Source organism: Lactuca virosa, chromosome 2 (assembly GCF_052849685.1).
Source record: "Lactuca virosa cultivar CGN04683 chromosome 2, Lactuca_virosa_CGN04683_v6, whole genome shotgun sequence".
Lineage (NCBI taxonomy): Eukaryota > Viridiplantae > Streptophyta > Magnoliopsida > Asterales > Asteraceae > Lactuca > Lactuca virosa.
This window is the reverse complement of record NC_136427.1, coordinates 109,900,262-109,906,798: the sequence shown is the minus strand read 5'-3', so window position 1 is coordinate 109,906,798 and position 6,537 is coordinate 109,900,262.

Genomic DNA, 6,537 nt, shown 5'->3' with positions numbered 1-6,537 from the left:
TCATACCTTTAAAATGACTATTTGCACACCTCCATACGATTTTTCTACGATTTATGGTGATTTTTATAAAACTGCCTATCATTTCAGAAACAAATTCGGACCAGTTTGTGAATGTGAACATTTTAACACAAGTTAAAGACTTCCAAAAATCATAATAAAAATTATGAATAAACTAGACGCATTTTGTGAACTCTCAGAATTTACGGATTCAGGTTTCGACTTCGTATGATTTTTCTATCATTTTTCTAAAACGGTGTAGGAAGGTAAAAATCTAGATAACAGTTTATAACTTTCATCACACTTTGTAACTTGTTCAGCAAAGTGTTAATCTTTGAGGATTTCATATTTTACATGTGTTTCTTGTTGTGGTATATTTATATAACAGCAAATACTCACTAAATTGTAAGAATCCTCCATTATTACCATTAGTACCAAAATAAGGCATGATAACACATAGTTATCTTTTGCTATACATTCGACTTACATAGAAAAAGGTCCTTATACATCACAAACAAACACGCTAGAACTATAATAGGTATAGTTTAGGTTCACTACCACTACCACTATTTGATAAACTATAATATGAATAATTCATGAGCACTATCACTACCACTATTTGGTGAATTATGATATGTATAGTTTATGTCCACAACATGCTAGAACTATAATAGGTATAGTTTAGGTTCACTACCACTACCACTAGTTCATAAACTATAATATGTATAATTCATGAGCACTATCACTACCACTATTTGGTGAATTACGATATGTATAGTTTATGTCCACTACCACTACACTCTATCTAGCATTGTTAGTTTTCAGCCATAATTACTAAGGGTATATGCTAAAGTTATATAGAATTTAGTCATGATCGACTTAGAATTGGTGGGCCCGCCTCATCTCCTGTTCCTTGTTTGGTTGTGGACCTAGGGCAGACCCATTATATTCAACGGTTTATTTAACTTAAATTGTATATAACTTATATACACTCAGAGATTATAGAAGGAAACTATAGGAAATTCTAGGATGCACTATTTATTAATATAGAAACTTACGGTTCACTCTTTAAGGAAAATATCAGATTTTCTTTGGAAGTATATCTCTATTAAAACTACATTACGTCTAGAATTGTTAGGCTTCAGCTATAATTTCTAAGTGTATATGCTAGAGTTATATAAGAATCTAGTCACAATCGACTTAGAATTGGTGGGCCCGCCTCATCTCCTGTTCCTTGTTTGGTTGTGGACCTAGGGCAGACCCATTATATTCAACGGTTTATTTAACTTAGATTTTATATAACTTATACACACTGGACGATTATAGAAGGAATCTATGGGTCTTTCTAGGGTTCATTATCGCATAACATAGGAGCATTCATTTCTCACTTAACTAAGAAAATATTGGATTTTCTGGAAATATACTTTGTCGCTTTTACAAGGAAAACGGTTTCTTTCTCAAACAAAACTCTTATGAACTCACCAACTTAATTGTTGACACTTTTCAAAACTACTTGTATTCTCAGGAAATCAGTAAAACAGGAAAACATCAGCGCTTTGAGGATAGGACGTTAAATCGTCATACAGTTTATTTTGTCATCATAATGTAATTGATTTTGAAACATGTAAACATATACTTTGGTGTAACCTTTTCAATTATATTTATGATGGTTGTATTTACTTTGAGCACTATTATACTCGTTGTTGTGATACTTTACATGAAGTCCTCCACCCCCGGACATTTCCACCATCCTTGGTTTGGGGGTGTGATAAATTGGTATCAGAGCATTGTTTATAGTGAACTAAGTATATCGAACCACATAAGATATACAAACTATAAATACATTGGGACTAAGGTCTCTGATTTAACATTTTCAAATAACTATACTTTTAGAAATAAATAGTTTCTTGTTAAAAGTATACATGCATGCATACATACTAAGGTCAGCATCATTCTAGAACAAAACAAAAGTTGTGATTGTTGAATGGCACAAGTAGGCTTGGGGATGTATGGTCAGGTATGGGAATGACATAGCCTGATCAACTATGTCTAACCCAGAAGTGATTAGCATATGCCCGGGAATGGTTGTGGCATTGCAACAAGTCTAAAAACTTACCAATTCTATCTACAAACAAACATTGAAAAACATAAGTCAAACATTAAAATACTATAGGAGTATTTTGTGATACTATAACCAACTTACGTGAAAACTAAAGACCCCTATTAGTAGGTCTATAATGACTGAGTGCATACGCCAAGGTTATACATAATTAAAGATATTATAGACTCAGAATCCATGACTATTGCTCTACTTCATGTTCCTTGTTTGGTTGTGGACTTAGAGTAGAGTCATTTATTCGAAGGTCTATTCTATCTCAGATTATGTATAATTGGTATGCACTATGTGATTATAGATGTGACTAATAAGGATCACCCCCTATAAGTAATTATAGGATTAGACGTCTATTAATTATCTCTTCTACCCCTATTCTCGCACGAGCAACGTGATGGATAAATTTTAACGCCCGTACAAGACCTACTAAACTCATAAAATTCATTCATATGGACTTCCTTTAGGAATTACATGCAAGATATTCTTAAGTCGGAGCATAATACAAAAAAATCTAGTTCAATAACAACCGACTTGTCTCTACTATTGGGAACTTACCATCTGATCATCTTTACAAACTTATGACAGAACTATGCCGCCAAGGAAAAGACCCAGACCTTCCGGCAGCACAGCACCACCACCTCCACCACCACCTCCACCGCCACCTCCACAGTTTGATTCCGCAATGTTCCAAGCTGCAGTAACAACAGCTGTGGCAGCTGCAATGTCACAAATTGGTACAAATGGTACCGGTGGTGATGGATCTGGAGCCACAAACTCTAACCACGGGGACAGTACAGGACGTACGAGGGAATGTTCGTACAAGGACTTTACTAGTGCCAAACCCGATTCTTTCAATGGAAGCGAGGGCGTCATCACCTTGATGCAATGGTTCGAAAAGACCGAAACGGTCTTTGAAATTTGTGCATGCCCCGAAGCAAGCAAGGTCAAATTTGCAGCATACACTTTCTCTGGTCGGGCCCTCACTTGGTGGAAAAGTCACGTTAAGTCACTAACGCTTGCAGTAGCTAACTCGTTAAGTTGGGAGGACTTAAAGAAGATGATGCTGAAAGAATATTGCTCAAGAGGCGAAGTGCAAAAGCTGGAGCAAGAACTGTGGGATCTCAAAATGACAGGCTCTGACCTTGCAACTTATACCGCCCGATTTTGTGATCTAACACTCCTTTGTCCCGCTATGGTCACCCCGGAAGACAAGATAGTGTGTTGGCCTCAAGACCAACTACCTTCGACAGCGCCAAGGAGTTGGCACAACAACTCATCGACCATCGTGCCAGCCATGACACTACGACAACCACCCCTAATCAAGAAAGAGGAGGGAACAACAAAAGAAAGTTTTGGGACAACAAGAAGGACCAACCAGCCCATGACTTCACTAAGAAGCAACAGATCGTTGCTGTTCATGCTGCCACAACCCTCGCCACGCCAACTCCCATAAAACAATACGCTGGAACCCTTCCGAAATGCAACAAGTGTAGCTTCCATCACACTAGGGCTTGCCGGGAGTTGCATTGCATAAATTGCAACAGGAAGGGACACACTACCCGTTTCTGTAAGGCACCAGCACGACCCATCAACCAGGTCCCCGACATTGGAGCAAGCCCAACTTGTTACGAGTACGGTGAAACGGGACACTTCAAGAGAGACTGTCCAAGGACAAGGAATGTCGGTGATGGTGGAAGGGTGCTCGCGATCACTGCAGGAGAGACCACCCCGTAACCACCCGTAAATATTAGTACGTGTTTCTAACATCGACGTTTAAAATCTAAATTTCTTTTTATTACTAAAACTAGCATTGATTAAAGTATATCAACCATGAATCTCGAGAACACGGCGAAACCCAAATAAGTCTTATCATCTATATAAAAACGCAGGGTTTTTACTAGTGAGTCTATGATGGCTAGTGTAAACATTATTGTCATATATCATTAAGATTTTATGGACTTAGAATGTGTGATTCCGCCTCATTCCCTGTTCCTTGTTTGGTTGTGGGCTTAAGGCGGGGTCACCCATCCGAATGCCCTTGCAATCTTAATGATATACGACTAGTTTACACCAAGCGGTTATAAAAGAACTGGTAGGACTTATAATGCAAATTTCATCACAATTTATGAAACATTCGTAATGATGGAACTCGCTAACTATGTTATAAAATATTCATAGTGGTAATACCAAGGATAAAACAGGGAGCATAAAGGCACACATAGAATACTCTATCATTCCAAAACAATAAACTCCTTTTAAATCGACTCAGCTCATGTTACAATAAGAAATTCTAAGGTCGTCATGTGACATCAGGCGGGTTGTTCCTCACCATAATCAATTTCTTGTACTACGAAAAGTTTCCCCCATCTTTCCTCCAAATTCTTGAAGTCCCAGTCAAAACGCTAATTTCGGGACGAAATTCTTTCTAACGGGGGGATGATGTGACAACCGTCAATTTTTGGCCAAGTCAAAGCCAACTAAAGTCAACAAGTCAAACCGGTCAACTCATCTAACCCTTGTACATTAGGGTTTCCATTATGTTTCTTATTATACAACTCGCAATCCTCATACAAATTATCACTTAGAGTTTTCACGTGTTCGGAAATTCTAAACCCTAATCAGGGTAAGTGATGACTCTACTCGATAAAACATTATTCCATACCCCTCGAGAGTGTATAACAATCATAACGAGACTTAACGGGATTTACGAACCTTGCATTACAAAGCCAAACACTCAAAAAGGTCACAAAAGAAATCTCTCCCAAGTCTCTCCCAAATCTCTCCACGTATGTGAAATCTCTCCCAAATCTCTCCACGTATGTGAAATCTCTCCCAAATCTCTCTCTGTAGGAGAAATCTCTCCAAGAATGTCAAGTCTCTCCCAAATCTCTCCACGTATGTGAAATCTCTCCCAAATCTCTCTCTGTAGGAGAAATCTCTCCAAGTATCTGAAATCTCTCCCAAATCACTCTCAAAAGCTCCTTTAACTTTTTATAGCCTCTCGGGTCATCCCGATCCTTAACCGGGTCAAAAACCACTTAAAACGGGGTAAAAATGGGTAAGATAGCCTTAAGGAACCGAAACCCTCTCTTAAGGGGCGAACCCTCTTAAGAACCGAAGTCCCCTATAGGGACCGAACCTGCTAAGGACCGAGACCTAAGGGACCGAACTGCTCAGAACCGAAACTAGCCTCTTAGAACCGAACCCGAAGCTGCTGAACCGAAACCACGAGGACCGAACCCGAAGGTCCCTTCGGACCGAACCTCCTCTCGGTCTATTTCGCTCCTCGCCCAGGTTCGCTTCTGACACTTCGCCTTCGCTCCTAGCCTCACAGGCCACTTCGGTCCCCACCTCCTTAGGACCGAAACTTGCCACCTTCGGTTCCCTAATGCGAAAAGCCTCGCAGGTTCGCCATTTTCACCCGGTTTTCGACTAGTTTTGCATTTTAAGTCCGTTTTTAATTATTTTAACGCGGGATTTTCACCAAAAACCATATTTTAACATATAAAACCCCTTATTTCATAATTAATCACGTTTAGAGGCAAAATCCTTATCCAATAAGAGTGGGTGGGATATTATTGGTAGAGTGTTGACTTTGCTTTGGTGTATGACACAAGCAACCACCCCATGCCCACTCCATGACCAACTCTTGTCCTTCCACCATATCTAGTCATTCATTAGTACTTTTTCCACCATTTTCCAGCCACACACTTGGTCAAGGGCTAGAAAACCCTCCTCTCTCCTGACATTTCTCTCATTTCTCTCATTTTTCCTCCAAAAGACAAACACCTTTTCTCTCTCAATTCTCTCTCTAAATTTCGAGATTTAAGGCTATCCTCCAAGATTTCCTTCTACTTTTGGTAAGTATCTTCATCATGCTTATGATTATTACACTTCCTTCTACTCCAATCATGGATTGCTTACACAAATCCCATCATTTTGGTGTTAGATTCTCGAATCTTCAAGGCAACCTTCTAAGTGTTCTTGAGTGGAACACTTCTCTTCTTCGACATTCATCCACCTTAAATCACTCAAGGTGAGTTCATGCCCCTATATTTTCATTTTTTTCTTAAGTTTTAAGGGGGGGGAATACAAGTTAAAACACTAAGAACACAACTAAACTCATTTAACAGCCTTCATCATAAAAGTTTAACTCCATTCACGGACTGTTTTGGTCGACTTAAACATTTTAGTTTTCAAAACTGTGTTAGGTGAAAATAGTTCAGGTTCATACCTTTACAATGACTATTTGCACACCTCCATACGATTTTTCTACGATTTATGGTGATTTTTACAAAACTGCCTATCATTTCAGAAACAAATTCGGACCAGTTTGTGAATGTGAACATTTTAACATAAGTTAAAGACTTCCAAAAATCATAATAAAAATTATGAATAAACTAGACGCATTTTGTGAACTCTCAGAA